The sequence below is a fragment of the Rhamphochromis longiceps genome, linkage group LG8 (assembly GCF_057381845.1).
Source record: "Rhamphochromis longiceps isolate RC_006_pf linkage group LG8, R_longiceps_female_GT1.1, whole genome shotgun sequence".
In the NCBI taxonomy this organism is placed as follows: Eukaryota; Metazoa; Chordata; class Actinopteri; order Cichliformes; family Cichlidae; genus Rhamphochromis; species Rhamphochromis longiceps.
The window spans coordinates 1,275,777-1,298,041 of NC_140564.1; the positions used below are offsets into that span (position 1 = coordinate 1,275,777).

General features: G+C 43.1%; 1 protein-coding gene across 3 annotated transcripts in view; it reads right to left on the reverse strand.

Annotated features, from left to right (window-relative positions):
- rbfox3a (RNA binding fox-1 homolog 3a) overlaps positions 1 to 22,265 on the reverse strand; it is a 180,208-nt gene that overhangs the window by 157,075 nt on the left and 868 nt on the right. The window lies entirely within an intron of this gene.

The window sequence follows — 22,265 nt, forward strand, 5'->3', positions numbered from 1 at the left end:
ACACACACATATATATATATATAAAAAAAAAAAAACACCCAGCACGCCCCTGCGGGCGGTTTATCCTTCAAGCTCGGGTCCTCTACCAGAGGCCTGGGAGCTTGAGGGTCCTGCGCAGTATCTTAGCTGTTCCCAGGACTGCGCTCTTCTGGACAGAGATCTCCGATGTTGTTCCCGGGATCTGCTGGAGCCACTCGCCTAGCTTGGGAGTCACCGCACCTAGTGCTCCGATTACCACGGGGACCACCGTTACCTTCACCCTCCACATCCTCTCGAGCTCTTCTCTGAGCCCTTGGTATTTCTCCAGCTTCTCGTGTTCCTTCTTCTTGATATTGCTGTCATTCGGAACCGCTACATCGATCACTACGGCCGTCTTCTTCTGTTTGTCTACCACCACTATGTCCGGTTGGTTAGCCACCACCATTTTGTCCGTCTGTATCTGGAAGTCCCACAGGATCTTAGCTCGGTCATTCTCCACCACCCTTGGGGGCATCTCCCATTTTGACCTCGGGACTTCCAGGTTATACTCAGCACAGATGTTCCTGTACACTATGCCGGCCACTTGGTTATGGCGTTCCATGTATGCCTTGCCTGCTAGCATCTTGCACCCTGCTGTTATGTGCTGGATTGTCTCTGGGGCATCTTTACACAGCCTGCACCTGGGGTCTTGCCTGGTGTGATAGACCCCAGCCTCTATGGATCTTGTGCTCAGAGCTTGTTCTTGTGCTGCCATGATTAGTGCCTCTGTGCTGTCTTTCAGTCCAGCTTTGTCCAGCCACTGGTAGGATTTCTGGATATCAGCCACCTCCTCTATCTGCCGGTGGTACATACCGTGCAGGGGCCTGTCCTTCCATGATGGTTCCTCATCTCCCTCCTCTTTCTTGGGTTTCTGCTGCCTGAGGTATTCACTGAGCACTCGGTCAGTTGGGGCCATCTTCCCAATGTATTCTTGGATGTTCGTTGTCTCATCCTGGACTGTGGTGCTGACACTCACCAGTCCCCGGCCCCCTTCCTTCCGCTTAGCGTACAGCCTCAGGGTGCTGGACTTGGGGTGAAACCCTCCATGCATGGTAAGGAGCTTTCTTGTCTTTATGTCAGTGGCTTCTATCTCCTCCTTTGGCCAGCCTATTACCCCAGCAGGGTACCTGATCACGGGCAGGGCATAGGTGTTGATGGCCCGGATCTTGTTCTTACCATTCAGCTGACTCCTCAGGACTTGCCTGACCCTCTGCAGGTACTTGGTGGTTGCAGCTTTTCTAGCGGCCTCTTCATGGTTCCCATTCGCCTGCGGGATCCCCAGGTACTTGTAACTGTCCTCTATGTCTGCAATGTTGCCTTCTGGTAGTTCAATCCCCTCAGTTCTGACTACCTTCCCTCTCTTTGTTACCATCCGACTACACTTCTCCAGTCCGAACGACATTCCAATGTCATTGCTGTATAGCCTGGTAGTGTGGATCAGTGAATCGATGTCTCGTTCACTCTTGGCATACAGCTTGATGTCATCCATGTACAGGAGGTGGCTGACAACTGCTCCGTTCCGTAGTCGGTATCCGTAGCCAGTCTTGTTAATGATCTCACTGAGGGGGTTCAGGCCTATGCAGAACAGCAGTGGGGACAGAGCATCTCCTTGGTAGATCCCGCACTTGATGGTGACTTGTGCTATGGGCTTGGAGTTGGCCTCTAGTGTTGTACGCCACATCCCCATTGAGTTCCTGATGAAGGCTCTTAGGGTCCCATTGATCTTGTACAATTCTAGGCATTCCAGTATCCAGCTGTGGGGCATTGAGTCATAGGCCTTCTTGTAATCAATCCAGGCAGTGCACAGGTTGGTTAGCAGCTGGATAGCGTAGTGGTTAGACTACACGCCTTTGGAACAGAGGATCGCAAGTTCGATTCCTGCCTGGGGCGTCTGTATCCAGTAAGGGTCCTAAGGCTAGACCCCCTATGCTAAGCAAGCCTACCGCAGACATGAGCGAGACAGATAAATATGAAGGCATGCCGGCTCGGACGTCGCCCGGATCAACAAGGTCCGCGTCAGGTGTTGAGGAACCAGGGCACCCTGACGAAAAGTGGGCTACTGGAACAAGAAGGCATCGGTGGGCAAGAGACGAAAACAGGGCGTTGTTGGAATGCAAGTAACCCCGGCGGAAGGGGCTACATGAATATATATATACAGTGGGGCAAAAAAGTATTTAGTCAGCCACCGATTGTGCAAGTTCCCCCACTTAAAATGATGACAGAGGTCAGTAATTTGCACCAGAGGTACACTTCAACTGTGAGAGACAGAATGTGAAAAAAAAATCCATGAATCCACATGGTAGGATTTGTAAAGAATTTATTGGTAAATCAGGGTGGAAAATAAGTATTTGGTCACCTCAAACAAGGAAAATCTCTGGCTCTCACAGACCTGTAACGTCTTCTGTAAGAAGCTTTTCTGTCCCCCACTCGTTACCTGTATGAATGGCACCTGTTTGAACTCATCATCTGTATAAAAGACACCTGTCCACAGCCTCAAACAGTCAGACTCCAAACTCCGCCATGGCCAAGACCAAAGAGCTTTCGAAGGACACCAGGAAAAGTATTGTAGACCTGCACCAGACTGGGAAGAGTGAATCTACAATAGGCAAGCAGCTTGGTGTGAAAAAATCAACTGTGGGAGCAATCATCAGAAAATGGAAGACATACAAGACCACTGATAATCTCCCTCGATCTGGGGCTCCACGCAAGATCTCATCCCGTGGGGTCAAAATGATCATGAGAACGGTGAGCAAAGATCCCAGAACCACACGGGGGGACCTGGTGAATGACCTGCAGAGAGCTGGGACCAAAGTAACAAAGGTCACCATCAGTAACACACTACAACGGCAGGGAATCAAATCCCGCAGTGCCAGACGTGTTCCGCTGCTGAAGCCAGTGCATGTCCAGGCCCGTCTGAAGTTTGCCAGAGAGCACATGGATGATACAGCAGAGGATTGGGAGAATGTCATGTGGTCAGATGAAACCAAAGTAGAACTTTTTGGTATAAACTCAACTCGTCGTGTTTGGAGGAAGAAGAATACTGAGTTGCATCCCAAGAACACCATACCTACTGTGAAGCATGGGGGTGGAAACATCATGCTATGGGGCTGTTTTTCTGCCAAGGGACAGGACGACTGATCCGTGTTAAGGACAGAATGAATGGGGCCATGTATCGTGGGATTTTGAGCCAAAACCTCCTTCCATCAGTGAGAACTTTGAAGATGAAATGAGGCTGGGTCTTCCAACATGACAATGATCCAAAACACACCGCCCGGGCAACAAAGGAGTGGCTCCGTAAGAAGCATTTGAAAGTCCTGGAGTGGCCTAGCCAGTCTCCAGACCTCAACCCCATAGAAAATCTGTGGCGGGAGTTGAAAGTCCGTGTTGCTCGGCGACAGCCCCAAAACATCACTGCTCTCGAGAAGATCTGCATGGAGGAATGGGCCAAAATACCAGCTACTGTGTGTGCAAACCTGGTAAAGACCTATAGTAAACGTTTGACCTCTGTTATTGCCAACAAAGGTTATGTTACAAAGTATTGAGTTGTATTTTTGTTATTGACCAAATACTTATTTTCCACCCTGATTTACGAATAAATTCTTTACAAATCCTACCATGTGGATTCATGGATTTTTTTTTCACATTCTGTCTCTCACAGTTGAAGTGTACCTCTGGTGCAAATTACTGACCTCTGTCATCATTTTAAGTGGGGGAACTTGCACAATCGGTGGCTGACTAAATACTTTTTTGCCCCACTATATATATATATATATATATATATATATATATATATATATATATATATATATATATATATATATATATTAGGAAAATAACATATCATTGTTTTATACCCAGATTTGGGCTGGAACTTAAATTTATGGAGAGCATTAAAATTACATTTTGAGCTTCCCCACAGTGATGTATTAACCATTACAGATACATAATAATACCATCACTAAAAACTTGAAGGCAGCTGTGGAATACACCTTCCACAGGGTGGTGAAAACAAACTGCAAGCACTGCAACTACAAATGATAAAAACAGTGCATGCCTTGTCAAATCTAAAAAGTGATGATGTCCCCCCTTCTCTCTGACGGCACTGTCATAAGGTTCCTCACGTTTGCCACCATCCTTTATATTACTGCCATCTTGTGGTCACAGTCAGCTATTGTCGCTGGAACTTGTTTCATGCTCATAAGAAACTGTAGCTCTCTCTGTTATACAGGCTTCAGCTGGGCGAGCTGAGAGGCCAGCAGCTCACATGATCTGTGCTTTGTGTGAAAACACAGCTCGTGTTGGCAAGTAAATTAACTTCAGTGATTTGTCATCATAACAGATCAGTTTCCTTTGGTTAACTTTGACCAACATGTGTGATGTAGAGACAATGGAGGAGACGGCAGCTCTGACCACGTCTGATCTAATCAAACAGGTGACCAGGTGGGATCAGGTGCAGAGATTCCCAAATTTGCTGGAATATCATTGTAACCAGCTGTTTTTGCCAACACTAAAGCTTAATTTAAAATCAATATTTTAATCCCACCTGTAAATATTGACAGTTAACCATCAGTCACACTCATGAACAACTCTTTAGCTTTCTTTTTTTTGCTTTGTTTGTTAGAAACACGCAGATGGTGGACATCAAGCAGAATATAAAGTATTTAAAATGAGCTCGGTCTTTAAGATATGCAGCAGTAAAATGAATCCATTTAACACTCGTGAGGAACATTTTTCTGCAGAGTATTTATATATTTTTACTTTTAATAACTATACAATTTTCCAAAAATATTGTTTTATGTTCAATGAATGTTTTATGTTAACAAATTCTTGTCACTGTAGGTTTATAAAAAAAACCCTGATGATTAATAAATAATATGTAAATGTTTTTTGTAATTACAGTAAATTTTGATTTAAATAGAAATCACTGGATTTTACAAGTCTTCAGCCAAGACGGAGAGCAGAGAGGTGAAGATGTCCATGCAGATTTCACAAAGCTGCATAAATAATTACATTTTAACCTGATCGGTTTATATTGTCTCATTGTTAAATAGTGAAAGAAGCTGTGTTTGCATATTTGCAAGTTTCAGATCATCAAACTCATTTTAATTTCTTCTAAAATCCAGAAAGTCCACGTGCTGAGGCTCAGGCACACTTAGCTTGATCAGGAAAATGATCCAGAATACACCAGCACGTCCACCAGAACAACAAATAAAAGTTCAGGGTGGTCTGATCATAGTCCTGTCTCAAAAACAACTTAAAAACTGCAAAAAACAATTTACTGTTTGATGACCTTACACATGCAAGACATTGACCAGAAGAAGAAGAAGGTGGTGCATGTTCTTATTCAACACTGTCTGAATACATGAAGGAAAATAAAATGAAAGTGAAGCGTGAAAGAAAGAAGCACGTCCCTGCTGTCCAATTACACTGTTCGTGTTTTATAAATTGGGACATTCGTGAGACAAGCTAATAAGAGAATAGAACAGACTGGCTGACCCAGAGGTGTGTGTGTGTGTGTGTGTGTGTGCGTGTGCTTAACAACATTACATCCCATGTATCTACTGAATTCATGGGATGTAAAACATGCTCAGAGCAGCTGGACTTATCCAGGCTCAGGGAGGATGTTACAGGTGGAGAAGGTGGAGCGGAGAAACCACATCAGCACATACTGTGGAAACTTTCACTCGAACATGAGCCACTAACTTGCTCATGTTTTGAATATGATCAGTTTCTTTACACTTTCTATAAAAATGTCAAAGGAACAATCTATTTCTGAACACAGTAATTAATATTATTTAAAATGAGGGAATGAAAGCCTGAAGTTCAAAAGTAATACAGCAGTGATTTAAGTCATGAAGGAGCAGGTCACTGATGTTTGGAGACTGTGTGGTAACATCCAGCCTGACCCTGCTGCACAGGCCGGCTCTGACTTTAACAAGCATGTTCTCACTTTTTACCCTTCATTCTAATTTGTGTTGTACAGTTATTTCATTTTTAACCTTAATTTATATTTTATTCCTTCCTAGTTAAATTTACCCTTTTTAATTTTTCATATTTATTTCCTATCTTATTCATAGCCTTTTCCTTTTTTGTTTTCTTTAGGTCACGAGCAGTTGTCCAAGCATTTCACTACATATCGTACTGTGTATGACTGTGTACGTGACAAATAAAATTTGAATTTGAATTTGAAACTTTAAGGAAAACTTTGTCCTGCTCTGATTTCTCGTTTGGCTCTCGGCGAAGGCGGTCGCACTTTTCTCCTCTCCTCCTCTCCCTTAGCTTCCCTGCTTAGCCTCTTGTGTCCTTGTCTAGTCTCGTGTTTTTTTGTGTTACTTTTCCCTGGAACACTCTCTCACAGTCTGTTCTCTAAAACCTAAAAGAGAATTATGGATTTGATCAATGGGTCAATGCTATTGACACCCTTTTCTCAACGAGAAGTCTGGGCTCGGGTGAGCCTGAGTGTCCGGGTGGTACTTTCCCTGCCGGATACACGATGGACGGGTGGCAGAAATGGAGGGTCGTGTGCCTGGCGGACTGTCGATTGAGGACGCTGAAGATATCTACCTGTTCGGAACCATGATAACAGGGTTCTTGCTGATTGGAGCTGGCTTGGCCCTGGCTTATCGGAGAATTAAGAAAGCGGAATCGGCTGTTCAAAACCCCACAAGGCTGCCCGCTGGGATTCAAACGATGGGACGAGGTGTGACTTCTCAGAAAGGGCACATTGAGTGCAGCATGGATAAGATCTTGGAGAAGCTTACGGCTGCCGTGAATACTCAGAATAACATCTCTGAGCGCAAGTTTGATAACATCATGGAGAAGCTCACGGCTCACCAACGGGAGATTGAGAGACCAGTGTTGGACTGTTAGAACAGCTTTGAAATTCTCATGAGCTGTTCGCACTAAAGAAAAACCACCATCATAATGCGGCTATCCCTTCGGCCCCAGCTGTGGGCTCAAGGCTGGCGCTGAACAACAACACCCTGATAACGACTGTTTTTAGACTGTTCCTCCCACTCCATGCAAGGCCACCTGGGTTGGCTGGAAGACTGTTAGACTACTTAGCCTGGCAGGGCAAAGGACACTGTCTCAGCTGAACTCTGGACACTCACACACATACACTGATAAGCACTCATACATCCCCCGTCCCCTTCCAATGCCTTCGATGCTTGTTGCCTCCTGGGAACACGAGGCGGGTCTGGGCCCGCGCTGGAGAGTCGGCGCAGTGGCAGGATGGCTGCTGTGTTGCCTGGGATTACTCCTCACCCCCTACCCAACCCTGTTGCTGGTCACGTGCTCTATAATGTTGTACTGTGGACATTTATGTGCAGAGGAGTTTTTTTGTTTCCTGTTCTCATGCTGTTTCTAAGTTTCTTTTTTTCCTCTTGTACTTTCCCATTGTAGTGTACATTTCAGTGTTTTTTCTGTAATGCAACCGTTCTCTGACTGTATCCCCATGTGATGTCTGTGTTGTGTGTGTGTAAGGTCAGGGGGCGAGTTCATTCCACTGCAGGGCAACCTGCCACTGCATGTGGCGAATAAAATTTGAACTTGAGCTTGAACTTGTAACAGACGATTTCACTGTGACAGTGGGTGTGTCGGCTCCTAAAATCTAAGAGAAAAACTATTTTGAATTTGTTGTGTTTTTTGCACAGTTAACTCAGGACTAAGCCATCTGAACAGCCCTAACCCCAGCTCACTGTTTGGTCTTTTTATTCCAGGAAATGCTCCTTATCATTCTTTAATACACTGTAAAAAAAAGTCAGTAAAATATACAGCAAAACACTGTCAAATTCCAACGGTAATGGAGCATAAAACCAAAAACTTCCTTTTACTGTATTAAATAGATTGAATAACCGTTAATTGTGAGACTGGATAAAACTTTGTTTTTTACTGTAATAAAATGTTGAAATTATAAATATTTTCTGTGAAAACAAATAAATATGCATACATTTTATAATTACATATTGTAATGTTGAAAATGTCTGAAAAACTTAGATTTTACGGTATTATTTGAGTAAAACTACATCTTTTGGGGTTGTGCACATTGGAATTCACAGTATAAAGCTGTAGATTTTTAAGCAAACAAAAACATTCATTTTTACAGAAACAAGATGTTAAAAAATAGGGTCCACCGTAATAATACAACCAGTACATAAAAAAAAAAAAAAAAAAGCAAATATCAGCAGTGAAAGACAATAAAACTGATAGTATTTTTATTTTATTTTAAAATTCAGATACTGATATACAGATTAAAAGTTAGGCCTGCAGTATATCATTGTTAACCTTCTGATAAAAAAAATCAACAGCAAAAGAAGATGTTAAAAATAAAGTTTATGGTTGTGAATAAAATTGATTTCAATAATCTTTTTTAATTATTATTTTAAAACAACTTTATGTTGTTGTGTTTCACGCCATATTATCAGACCACCTTAAGTGGGTCGGCCTTAAATTTTGAATTTGTGTGATCGCTGTTGATTGGTAGCTAAACTGTGTACAGACGTTTTACGTTCGAATTGCAGAGAAAAAAAAATCTGGTAGCAACATTGTGCAGTATGAGCGAACCATTTCACCAAAAAAAGGGGAAGCAAGGCAAGACGTGGCTGCAGCGGTCTGCAGACGTGACTTCTGATCAAATTCGAACCTCCTAAAGAAACAAAGAGCGACGTTACATTGTGGGATGACGTCACCTGAAAATGACCAATAGCGCGGCGCGCTGCTGAGCTGTGTGCCAACCGCTCTTTTTTTCACGCAGGAGACTCAAGTTGGCTTCGCTAACGGACACAGTTTTGAACTCGTATATTAGCGCCATTTATTGCTGCTTGGACCACAGCATCTTCGGAATTTGTAGACATCCTGGCAGCTTACAATTAGTTCGAGGTGAGGTGAGTACATGCAACTTCAAGTTATCTCTGTTATAAAAATCCACCAGCCCAGCGTTTATAGATAATTTTAGCAGTTCGTTTTTTATGAGTGAGGTTGTGAATTTAGTTAGCATTTGTGAGTTGAGTTAGCATTACTGTCGCGAGGGAAGCATTGCTCTGGATTAGTTTCTGTATATGGCGTGCTTAATTCGCTAGGGAGGAATTACCAAAGTACATGGAGTTATGTTAACGTGTAATTTCTGTGGTAAGGTAGTTCAGTCATCAAGGGGCTACGTGCTTCATTGTAAACTGCATCGGAATGAGCCACGTTGTTTCTTTCGGTGTATTGAAGCAGGCTGCAAGCAGACATACACCAGGTATGGCGCGTTTAAGGCTCATTTTTACCGAAGACACTCTGCCCCCACCCATGTCACTGGTGTGGCGGTGGTTTCTTCGTTTACATGTGCAATGGCGATGTGTGAACGTCAGTGTCAGAACTCTAAAGAGTTAATAGCTCATCTGAAGAGCCATATTGTGGAAGGACACGTGGTCACTTGTCCAGTAAGAGGATGCACAAATACCTTTAGAGTTAAATCATCTTTTACTGCTCACATGTCACGTAAACACAGAGTTTTCAGACAGCAGCATTGGTGATTTATATAGAGAGTCTGCATGTCAATCATCATCTGTTCCAACCACATCAGATGACTTTGTACCCTTGATTTCCGAGCCTGCTGCACAGTCTATTACAGATGAAGATAACATGGAAATGCCCCCTCAATTCTGTGATCTTTTTCTGAGAAACGTTTCACTATTCTACTTAAAATTGCAGGGTCAGTTTCTACTGCCTCCTTCAACCATAGAGAACATTGTGGAGGCAATGCAGAACATGCATGAGTTGGGACAGACATACAGTTTGGGTAAACTTGCATCACTGTTAAAAGATGACACATCATTATCAGAGGAGGACATCAATAAAGTCTGCGAGTCTGTCAAAAGCTATGATCTTTTTTCTGCATGTCATACCGGGCCATTGAGGACAGTGCACTCCAGAGCTCAGATCTTTAAAAAAGCCTTCAACTATGTGGAACCAAAGAAAATATTTTTAGGGAGAGATGAAAACAGAAAAGATAGGTTTGCCTATTATGTGCCTTTAAGAGAGACTTTGAGATGTCTGCTAGAGTCTGATCTGTGGCAGAAATCAGAAGAGCCCTCTACTGAGCCTCCTGCTGATGTTCTGTGTGACATAACTGATAGTAAGCTGTTTTAAATAAAATGATTTTTTTGGTCAAAACCCATCATGTCTCAAGCTAGTACTCTACCAGGATGCCTTTGAAGTCGTTAACCCTTTAGGCTCTGCAAGGACAAAACACAAGGTATTAGCTGTATATGCATCAGTGGCAAACTTGCCACTTCATGTACGCTCAGACACAGATCACATGTCTCTTTTTTTTTTTTTGTCTTCTTTAGCTCTCAGCGAAGGCGGTCACACTTTTCTCCTCTCCTCCTCACCCTTATCTTCCCTGCTTAGCCTCTATGTCCTTGTCTTGTCTTGTGTGCATTACTTTCCCTGGAATAGACTCACACTGTCGTTCTCTAAAACCTAAAAGAGAATTATGGATTTGATCAACTGGTCTCTGAATGCTCTCGCCCTATGACAGCTGGGATAGGCTCCAGCGCCCCCCACGACCCTGAAAAGGATAAGCGGAAGCGAATGGATGGATGGATGGATGGTCTCTGAATGCTATTGACACCCTTTTCTCAACGAGAAATCTGGGCTCGGGAGAGCCTGAGTGCCCTGGAGGGACTTTCCCAGCCGGATACACGATGGACGGGTGGCAGAACTGGAGGATCATGTGCCTGGCGGGACTGTCGATCGAGGACGCTGAAGATATCTATCTATTCGGAACCATGATAACAGGGTTCATGCTGATCGGAGTTGGCTTAGCCCTGGTTTATCGGAGAAATAAGAGAGCGGAACCGGCTGTTCAAACCCCCCCAAGGCTGCCCGCTGGAATCGAAATGGAACGAGGCGCAACCTATCACAACGAACGTAATATGGTCAACACCTTGGAGACGCTTGCAGCTGCTGTGAAGGCTCAAAACAACACCATTGAGCGTATGAGGGGAAACATCAGAGAGAGGCCTGCTCAAAATGAGACCCTTGAGCGACAGTTGGAAAACATCGCGGAATGGATCACTGCAGTTGTGAGGTCTCAGAATCAAAAGAACGATAACACCATGGAACAGAAGTTTGATACCATCATGGGGAGGCTCGCGACTCTCCAACGGGAGATCGAGAGGCCAGTGTCGGAGTGTTAAAGAGCAGCCTGAAAAGTTCTCCTGGGCTGCTCGCATGGAAATTAACAAAACCAACATAAACATTGCGGATCCCCATCACGGCGCCAGCTGCAGGCCCAAGGCTGGAGCCGAACAATCACTCCCTGATAACGACTGTGTTACGGCTATTCTTCCCGTCCCATGCAAGGACACCTGGATTGGCTGGAGGACTGTTTACTTAGCCTGATAGGCCGAAGGACACTGTCTCAGCTAAACTATGGACACGCACACACACACACTTACACTGATAAGCACTCACTCATCCCCCCTCCCTTTCCAACGCCTTCGATGCTTGTGCCCTACCGGGGAAGATAGCAGTCAACTGGACCAGCAGAGATGCTGCAGGACCGGATGCGCTGTCTACACCGGCTCTCTCTTACCCTTTACCCGCCCCTGTTGCTTGTCTTGTGTTTCTATGGTGTATTGATAGTCATGTGCTTTTGTGCTGAGGTGTTTTTTCTGTTATCAAACTGTTCTCCCACTAGGAGCTCAGTCTGAGTGGAGTTTTTTTTCTCCTCCTCTTACCTCATGTAGTGTATTTTCGTTGTTTTTTCCTATCAGCCTACCTTTCTGACATGTCTGCCCAATGTGATGTTTGTGTAAAGTTGGTCAGAAGGTTCCTTTGTAAGTGCGCATGCGCCATTAGCGTGCTGCCTGCTGTAACCCTAATTTCCCTCGGGATGAATAAAGTATTCTGATTCTGATTGTCTTACTGTGCAGGGAGAAAGATTTTAAAGAGTTTGTTCATGCTAATGGGTTCTCTGAATTACTGGCAGACTTGAAAGAATTGGAGGACAGTGGGATTGTTGCATCAGATGAAACTAGAGTCAAAGGAACTTTGTATTGCATTGCTGGTGATAATCTGGGTTCTCACTGTATTGGTGGCTTCACTGAAAACTTTAGTTCTTCAAAGTACTTCTGCAGGTACTACCTGATAACGAAATCTGAATTTCAGGGTGCTGACCCAAATCTGTGTGGACCAGAACGTACCAAAGAGAACTACAACTCTGCTGTTGATCGCCTCCAGATTGACAATACACCAGACGTCGAAGGAGTGAAGTTCAGGTCAGTGTTCAATTCACTGAAATACTTCAACGTTTGTATGCCAGGCTTGCCACCATGTCTAGGTCATGATATCTTTGAGGGAGTTTTGGCTTATGATGTGGCACTGTATCTGAAATACTTCATAAAGAAAAAAGCATGGTTCACTTACTCAACTCTGAACCGACGCATCAAACAGTTTAGTTACCATGCCTCTGATGCTTCTACAAAGCCATCTGAGGTCAGTCCTCAAGCAGCTAAACTCTCAGGACAGGCTATACAGAACTGGAACTTCCTCCGACTGCTGCCTCTCATAGTTGGTGACATAGTGACAGACCCCACAGATGATGTGTGGAACTTAACTCTGCAGCTGAAAGATATTGTAGACATGGTGTGTGCTCAGAAAATTTCAGTGGCTCAGGTAGCATATCTTGATATTCTTATTCAAGAATATTTAGAGTCAAGAAAAGCTCTGTTCCCAGAATGCAACCTGAGACCAAAACACCATTTTCTACGCCATTACCCAGCACTGATTCTGAAATTTGGCCCACTGATAAGATTATGGACAATGCACTTTGAAAGTAAGCACAGTTATTTCAAGAGGTGTGCCATAAATCTGAAAAATTTCGAAAAACCTCTGCCATACACTCTCTGAAAGACATCAGATGTTTCAAGCCTAGCTTGCAGCAGGGTCATTGTGTCAATCTGTCTTGAAAGTCAAAGATGGTTCTCCATTTTACTCAGTGCTGTACAGTAAAGCCATTCAAGAAGCAGTTCAAATGTTTGACTTTACTGAAACCAATACAAAGGTCACAGTAGAAATGATGTACAAGGGAACACAGTACAAGAAAGGACACTTCCTTGTCACAGGGGGCTCTGACTCTGTTGAGTTTGGTGAAGTAGTTCTCATTTTGATTAAGAATGACAGTGTTTATTTTCTGGTGTCGGTGCACGTGACAGAATACCATTCTCAGTATCATCTGCACTCAGTGAGAAAGGAAAAAGAAAAGATGCAGTGTGTGAACATCATTGACTTAATTGATTTCTATCCATTAACATCTTACATGAAGTATGGGTACCAAATGGTTCCATTAAAACACAGTGTGCTGTCACAATAATGGTGCTGTTAGTTTGGTACTTACGAAACACTGTATAAAAGTGTAGTATCAAGCAAGATCTGCTTCATATTTTAAGACCAAAGGTACCACTTGGTGTAAATTGACCTTTATTCACATTCTTTTATCAGACATCTTGGAAATGGGGGACAGCATAAGGAGTTCCTTTACTAAGGTGCTGCCGGACCTGTCTGCCTCAATCCTTGAAATTGTACTGGAGGCACTACAATCATTAGGAGTGGAGACATCTGAGAAACAAACCAGTAAGTATCCGGTTGTTCAGTGATGACGCGACGAATCCTACTTCCGGGTCTAAAGTAGTCTGCGTTTAATATGGCTTTTGTGTTGTTAACATGTTTAATGTTATGTATTTTCTTCTATTTGATCTCAAAAAGCTCCTAAAACAGTCAGTGATCACTGTTGACCTCCCTCGGCTTTTATTACCGCTAATCATTTATTTAAGCTCAGTTTTTAAAACCTTAGGATGTAACTACAGCCCACCCCATGCAGCAGTATATGAATGACTAACCTCGTATTGTGGATGGATTATCTCAGTTGTTCTCCTGGCTGAAGTTTGGTCCTTTTACAGCATCCTGCCATGCGATTACATTTGTTCCTGACCACCGAGAACACTCACGTTAACTTTTATCCAGTGGAAAAAAAGTTAGCTTGTTTATATTATGCTAACATAGCTGTGTTAGCTAGCGGTCACGTAGCACATCATTATATACCAGCTAGCCCAACTTCAGTAACCCTACAAACGTCACTGCTGTTTAGTTTTCTGTCTTCATTTATGTTGGAAGTGATAGCAGAGCTGTACATTTTAATTTGTTTCCAAAACCCCGCAGTCAGGACATGCTATATGGTATTTAGATAGCAGGGAGTTAGCTCGCTAGCTTCTAACTTCTAACTCTGTTAAATGTCATAAATTCCGTTTTCATGGATGCCTGGATGTTAAACTCAATTGTTACACCTGGTAGAGCAGAACGCTGATCATTTTAGATGAAAGACTTTAGACAGTTTTTCAACTCTCAGTAATGCCACAGTGATCGTTTGATATATGGACCTGCAGCGGAGTTTAGACCCAGACACGGCTAGTGACGTCAGACTGAACAACCGGATTATGATTTCATTGCACAATAGCCATGAAGGGCTTTCTGTTTTTTCTATTATGCTTTGGCCATTGTCCAAAAAGTACAATTAATCTATTGTTTGTGATATTGTTTTACAGCACCAAATATGGAAATTTCAAGCCAGGCCAGCATATCGTCTCCATCTGTTTTAAGGTTTAAGGGTGGTGGCACAGCTAAGACCCAAGAGTCTCTTTCAAGGTTAGTAAAGTAAACAGATTCAAGAAGATATTTTACACATTTCTTTGTTGTCTGTCTCTAAATCTTATTTTGTCTTTATTATGATTAAAAAGGTTTGTTTTGTTCCTACCCTTTTCAGACACTGAATTTGAGCAGAAACCATAAGGATACTCAAAGGACCTGTGACTCTCAGGAAATGGTGAGATTTCAGGTCATAATGTTTTTTTCTTTTTTTTCTCCATTAAATTCATTTTCCCTTTTCCCTTTACAATATTGCTGTTTTGTTTTTGTAAACAGCATCAAATGAGAGGGACAGATGAAACAGTTTCAAGACAATGGCAGGAAAAACATGCTGAAGATTGAAACAAACCTTGGCTGGAAATATTTGGTATGTGTTTTACCGTAAATCAAATTGTTGAAAAACATTCAGCTACACTGCAACACAGGGAAACTTGATTTGCACTTATTTTGTTACTTTAATTTCTTGTCTCATTATTTTTGTCAGTTATTATTGTTTATGGTGTATGCCCTTCTTGTTTTCTTTCTGAATGCAGAAGGTATCTAGCCAGTCCACAATGAAAGCTTCGTTGCACCCCATTAGTCGAGTTAGCAGGCCGCACGCTACACCGGCATGACAGAAACAGCAACTCAGGTAAAAGCAGAGGAGGGGGGCTATGTGTTTACGTGCATAACGAGTGGTGTTGTAACAGCAGGATCATTCACACACACTGTTCTCCTGATTTGGAGGTTCTGGCAGTCTCGTGCAGACCTTTTTACATCCCGAGGGAGTTTACAGTAGTTATTGTGATAGCTGTTTATATACCGCCGGATGCTAACGTTAGCACGGTTCTCAGCCTCTTGCTCAACACCATAAACAAACAACAGCTTGCCCACCCCGATGGGGTTTTTATTGTCGCCGGCGACTTTAACAAAGCGTGCCTAAAGACTGTGCTTCCTAAATTTGTCCAGTTTGTGGACTTTGCTACGAGAGGAGAACACACTTTGGACCATGTCTATTCAAACATCAAGCATGCTTTCAGAGCGACACCCCTCCCCCACAAATACAGGCCATTTACCTGGCTGGATCTGACCACCTCTGCATGTCCCTCACTCCCACCTACACCCCCCTGCTGAGAAAAACAAAGCCCCAGACGAAGACAATAAAAACCTGGCCTGAAGGAGCCCTTTCTCAACTGCAGGACTGCTTCTCAACAACTGTATGGGATTTATTCTCCAGCCACAACCTCCAGGAGTACACGGACACTGTACTCTCGTACATCAGGAACTGTGTTGACAATGTCACCGTCAACAAAAGGGTCAGGGTGTTTCCAAATCAAAAACCCTGGATGAATAGCGAAGTGCAATCCCTCCTAAAAAGCCGCAACACTGCCTTCAAGTCAGGGGACAGGGCTGCGTATAGGGCGGCCAGGGCAGACCTGAGTAGAGGCATCAGGAAAGCTAAGGCTGCCTATAGGAGGAGGATTGAAGATCACTTTGCTGACAACGACCCCAGAAAAATGTGGCAGGGGATCAATCACATTACCAACTACAGAAGCAATAACCAGGCAACATCTAGGACTGATGCCTCGCTGGCTGAGGATCTAAACTGTTTCTTCGCCCGCTTTGAGACGACCAGGCCCTCAGCTGCCACACCACTTCCACCCACCCCCAGCACTGGCACACTAACACTCAGGGAGCATCAAGTGAGGTGTGTTCTAAGGTCAGTGAATCCCAGGAAGGCGGCAGGTCCTGATGGAATACATGGAAAGGTTCTCAGAGCATGTGCTGACGAACTGACCGGAGTCTTCACTAAAATCTTCAACCTTTCCTTGTCATCAAACACCGTCCCGCCCTGCCTCAAAACCTCCACCATCATCCCCATCGCCAAGAAGACAGCTGTGGCCAGCCCAAATGACTACAGGCCTGTTGCACTTACGCCTGTAGTGATGAAGTGCTTTGAGAGACTGATCTGTCAGCACATCAGGGCCGGTCTGCCTCCCACTCTGGACCCCCACCAATTTGCCGACAGGACAAATCGTTCCACCGAGGACGCTATCACCATAGTGCTCCACACTGCGCTGAGTCACCTGGAGCACCGAGGAAGCTATGTGAGAATGCTCTTTCTGGACTTCAGCTCAGCATTCAATCATATCATCCCGGAGATCCTGGTCCAGAAACTGTCTCACCTGGGACTCTCCACCCCCATCTGCCTCTGGATCAAGGACTTCCTGACAAATAGACCACAGTCTGTCAGACTCGGCCCCCACCGGTCCAGCACCATCACACTCAGCACCGGGTCTCCACAAGGATGTGTTTTGAATCCCCTCCTGTTTATGCTCTACACATCCGACTGCTCCCCTACCCATCTCTCAAACACCATCATAAAGTTCGCGGATGACACCACAGTGGTTGGACTCATCTCAAGGGGGGATGAGTCGGACTATAGAGATGAGGTCAACAGACTGACTGAGTGGTGTTCAGTTAACAACCTCCAACTGAACACCACGAAAACTAAAGAACTTATCTTGGACTTCAGGAAGGGCAGAGCAGACCCGGCCCCACTTTACATTCACGGGAGCTGTGTGGAGAGGGTACACTCCATGAGGTTTCTGGGCGTGAGATATCTGATGACCTCTCCTGGACTGCAAATACTACAGCGGTGGTTAAAAAGGACCAGCAGCGTCTCCACTTTCTGAGAGTGCTCAGGAGGAACAACCTGGAGGAGAGGCTGCTGGTGACATTTTACAGAGCCACCATAGAGAGCATCCTAACGTACGGCATAACAACATGGTATGCAGGGTGCTCAGCTGCGGACAGGAAAGTACTGCAGAGGGTCATCAACACAGCCCAGAAGATCACTGGCTGCTCTCTGCCCAGCCTGGAGGTCACTGCAAACTCTCGGTACCTCAGCAGAGCTGGCAATATCATCAAGGACCACTCTCACCCCAGCAACCAACTGTTTGAACTATTACCGTCAGGCCGACGGTACAGGTCACATAAAACCAGGACAAACAGATTCAGGGATAGCTTCTTTCCCAGAGCTATCACCGTAGTAAATAAGCACAAAAACAATTGAACCTATTCCATACAGTCACTGTCATTATATTATGCTGCTATTCATACTGTCATTATATCCGTGCTGCTATCCTGTATATATCCAGATATGCATATACTATTATATATTGTACATATATTTATTAGTTTCAGATGTAGCCATTCTTGTATTTTGCTTGTTTACATTATTGTATTTTGCACAACTCTGTTGCTTGTGAAGCTCGCACACAAGAATTTCACTCACATGTGCTGTACCAATGTACCTGCACATGTGATGTGACAATAAAAGTGATTTGATTTGATTTGATTTGATATTGTTTGAGTACTTACGATTGTTTTTTTGTACTTTTTATATTTTACATTTATATTTATTACTGAAACTTGCACCAAGGGAGTGGCACTCCAATTTCGTTGTACTCTGTACAATGACAATAAAGGCTATTCTATTCTATTCTATTCTATTCTATTCTATTCTATTCTGGCAGAAATGATGGCGGCTGTATTCTTTGGTTTCCCTACACATCACACCCTGCCTGTTTATACGAGGCTCTTCAATTAAGTCTGCACCCAAAGATTCAATAAGAGGTAAGCAGTGGTATTATTCAAGTTTTGCTAAAGAAAGATGGACAAGAGACACTAATCTTAATCAGCCGAGCTCAGGTTCATGTCCAGGTGAGCAATTTCACACGCTATAAAATGTAGATTGAATGATAGGTCTCATCACCATGCATTCAGCTATTAACTTCAAGTTCTATGATAAATCAATAGGAAACTTAAATACGTTTTCCAACAAATTATGATTGTGATTAGGGCTGCGTTGTCTATGTATCACTTTTACATAAGTAGATTTAAAGGATAACTATTGCCAAAACGCAACCTGGGCTGTTTTTTTTTTTTTTTTTTTTTACTGTATCGATTTTGATGCGCTCAAATTTATGCCCCGGCCCCCTAGTATTCCCATTCACTGGCTATTGACCACAAAACAAAATCACGGTCAATCTCAAAAACGGCTCGTTTGTCGTAATTATGCTTTTAGATATATGTTTGTCTTGTTTACAGTAAAAAAAACAAAAAAAAAACAAAAAAACAGCCCATGTTGCGTTTTGGCAATAGTTATCCTTTAAGAACTGTATATTTTACACTTAAGAAATAATTTATCATTAGATCTGTTTTTGGCAGCACGTTTTGTTCATTTCTGTGCATTTTGCTCAAGCACTGATCAAACTTTGTCCATTTTTTTGCTGCAGAGGGGATCCTGCCAGTCCAAAGTGAACTCCTGATGGACATTGAAGTACTCCTGCAGAGCTTGTATCTTCGACACCATGCGCATTAGAAACTCCACTGAGTTCTTTCCTTCACCAAGGCAGGACCCAGTGACTCATTACTGTTGATAGGTCAGGGGCAGGTAATATTTTGTTTCATGTTTATTCATTCCTCCATGGATTACCAGCCATATATATGGACACATGCTGTATTCTCAAGATCTATGCTGTTTTGTAGGAATAGAGAAAATGATATGTTTAGTCTGTTTTCAAATGGTATGTCAAATTTTCTCATTGTTTATCAGTAATATTCTCTACCTTGGTTGTATATGAGCATCTTTAGATTTTTCTATATTTAGCGGTTGCAAATGTAAAATGTACGGTAAACCATTTATGTTCCTCATATTGTACTGTATTTTTAGCGGTAAAATACCGGCAGCTGTGGTTGCCAGGAATTTACCGTAAAATGTATCTGGTCAAAATAAAATGCTGTAATTTGTTATACAATTTCACTGTGTTTTTTACTGTCAAAGGTTTTAATAAGGTTTAACATATTTCTGTTATTTTTACAGTTATTTACAATAATAGGGTCTATCCTATTACTGTTAAGTTAACAACAAATTACTGTAAATATTATTATATTATAACTTTTTCTTTACTGCAAATATCCGTAAAAAGCTATGGAAAGTTGCATTTTTTACATTAAATTGCTGTATAATTGACAAATATATTTGTTTTTTTTCTATCATGATTTTGGTAAAATAATACGTTGTCTACCTTAAAAATTAGGGTTACAAAACCAATATACCGTATTGTCTTTTACAGATTCCACATTTTTTACACGGTATGTTCCTGGCAACCACAGCTGCCGGTATTTTACCGTAAATTTGACAGGTTTTTTTTTTACAGTGTATTTGCCTTTTTCTAAATATTGTCTCCATTTTTATTTTATTTTTTTATTTTCAGCTCTTTGTTCCTGCCTTTCTCTTTTCTCTGAGCTGAACTGAACATGTCTGTGTTTTGTAGCATCAGCAACAACGCGATGGTTCAAACAAACTACATTTGAAAGGAGTGTGGTGGTGGTGCTCCGTGCGTGTGTGTGTTTGTGTGCTTGTGCATGCCGAGAAACTCATGAAGGCAGTAAAACTGCTGTGGTGCAGGATGCTGATGGTTCTGTGTACTGAGACCTTTGAAGCTCAGATAGAAAGAGTTTCCTCCAGCAGTAACAACCACTTCACTTTATTCTTACACATCAAGCACAGAGAACAAGAGGACACACAAACGAGGGTTTCCAAAGCCACAGACTGTTTGGGATCGTGCTGTAAATACATTCACTCATCTTCTTAACACCTCAGCAGCTGTCTCAGCTGTCCTGAGGCAGGCCAGCCTGAACAGGTGATCAACAAACTCAGCCTCCCAGCCTGGGCCGTCTGCGTGTTTAAGCATGTATATTGTGTTTGAGATGTCATCAGGTGCTTCAAACACACTCACATGGAGACTGTAGGTTATATAATAAACAGCCATTAATTAATTTTATGTGGAAAGACAATTGGCCGTGGATCACAGTGAGATCATGGCCCTGAGATAACAGACATGCACAAAACTCAGAATGTGTGTAATTATTAAATCAGTTGTTGTTGCTTAAGCAGAGATAAATCACACGTGTTTGCATAACACTGTTTTTGCTCCACAGTAAAGCTCATGTAGTACTCTCAGCTGTACTATCCACACAATGTTTCACTATTACCGTTATAAAGACAAGCAGAGAGTGAAAGGAACATGAACGGTTTATTTCTCCACACTCCTCAGTGTAATTCCAACGGTAGGTGCAATAGATAGGAAGTGTTTAAGTATCCGTGTGGTTTGGTAAAGATTCATACCTCCTCAGTCCAACCCTTCCACCCTGGGGAGTGCAAAGGAGCTTGCACAAGCAAATTTAGCACATGCTATTGACTTAAGAGGACTGCATTTTCCAAGGCAATGCCTCAGAAAAAAGGGAGAGAGAGACAAAGGAGGATTGAAGAGGAGCAAGGGAAAGGAAATCCAATATACAATGATGGAAGAGAGAAATATATGGGGGGTATGCTTAGCTGCAGTCACCGCTGTCTGTTCATATGGATAAACAGAGGACGGGCAGACGGATGGATCCTACAGAGGGTTTCAACACAGCACACAGAGGCTTGACCACTGCCAGCTGTTCAGATACTGAGTTACACGTTTCTTTCTCTCAGTTTCTAAGGCAATCATCAGAACACGTCCAATGTACCTGATCCACATCAGCACACACCGAGCATCAGTTTGCATGTGTGCTCGGGTATGTCCAACACACACTGGATAAAATACTTTGGCCCACAGAACATCAAAACAGATGAAGTACAGTACTGATACTGTAATGCTGTATTTTTTGCTTTTTTAAATATTGCTGTGTTACAATGACGAGCTGCTCACTGCGTACGTGTCTATTTCCTGGCAGGAATTGGTACAAAGCTTTGCATAAACAGCAGTTGTGGAATCTGCTGCACTCGGTGAAGGATGTGGAAGTTTGTACTGTGACAAAAAGTTTGAACCTGATGACATAAAGACGTGAAAACTAAAAAGTCTGTTGAGCAGAAGATTCACATGCCAAAGAAAACACCAGGAGGGTTGAAGCTCATCGCTGCACTTCAGCAACAATAGTTTCACTTTTTATGACCAACATTTGTGTTTTCCACAGATGAAAAAAGTATGCGCAGGAAAAACAGCAAAATGATGCGACAAGATCTGCCCATGTGTACCAGAGGCAATGAACACACACACAGACACACACACACACACACCATTAGCTTCTAACAGACTGCTTCCCCGAGGAGTCGTGGCGTTTGTGTAGCCACATGAAACAAAGTGTGTGTGTTTGTCAATCCCAGCTGCTGCGTTCTCTCTGTGCATGCGTGTGTCTGCATGTTTGTGTGTGCGGACAGCAGCCAGGTGGTCTGGGCTGCCCTGTAAAGGTGATGTGTGCTGACTATTTGGAGTCAGGACGTGGCAGGTTAGCTCACTGCAGCATGCTTGTATTTTATGTGGCAGCTCTCTCCAGTCTTATCATATTTTATACGGCCGCAATAACAGACTGTCTAGAGAAAAAGGGACCGCCTGCCACCGCACATGGTGCCAGCAGTAAAACCAGGCAGGCGCATGCTCGCGCAGAGCCATGCAATGTGCTGGCACGTAACACGGCAGCTGACCGATCTGCTGAGTACTTTTACAGTAAACAAACAGAGTGAG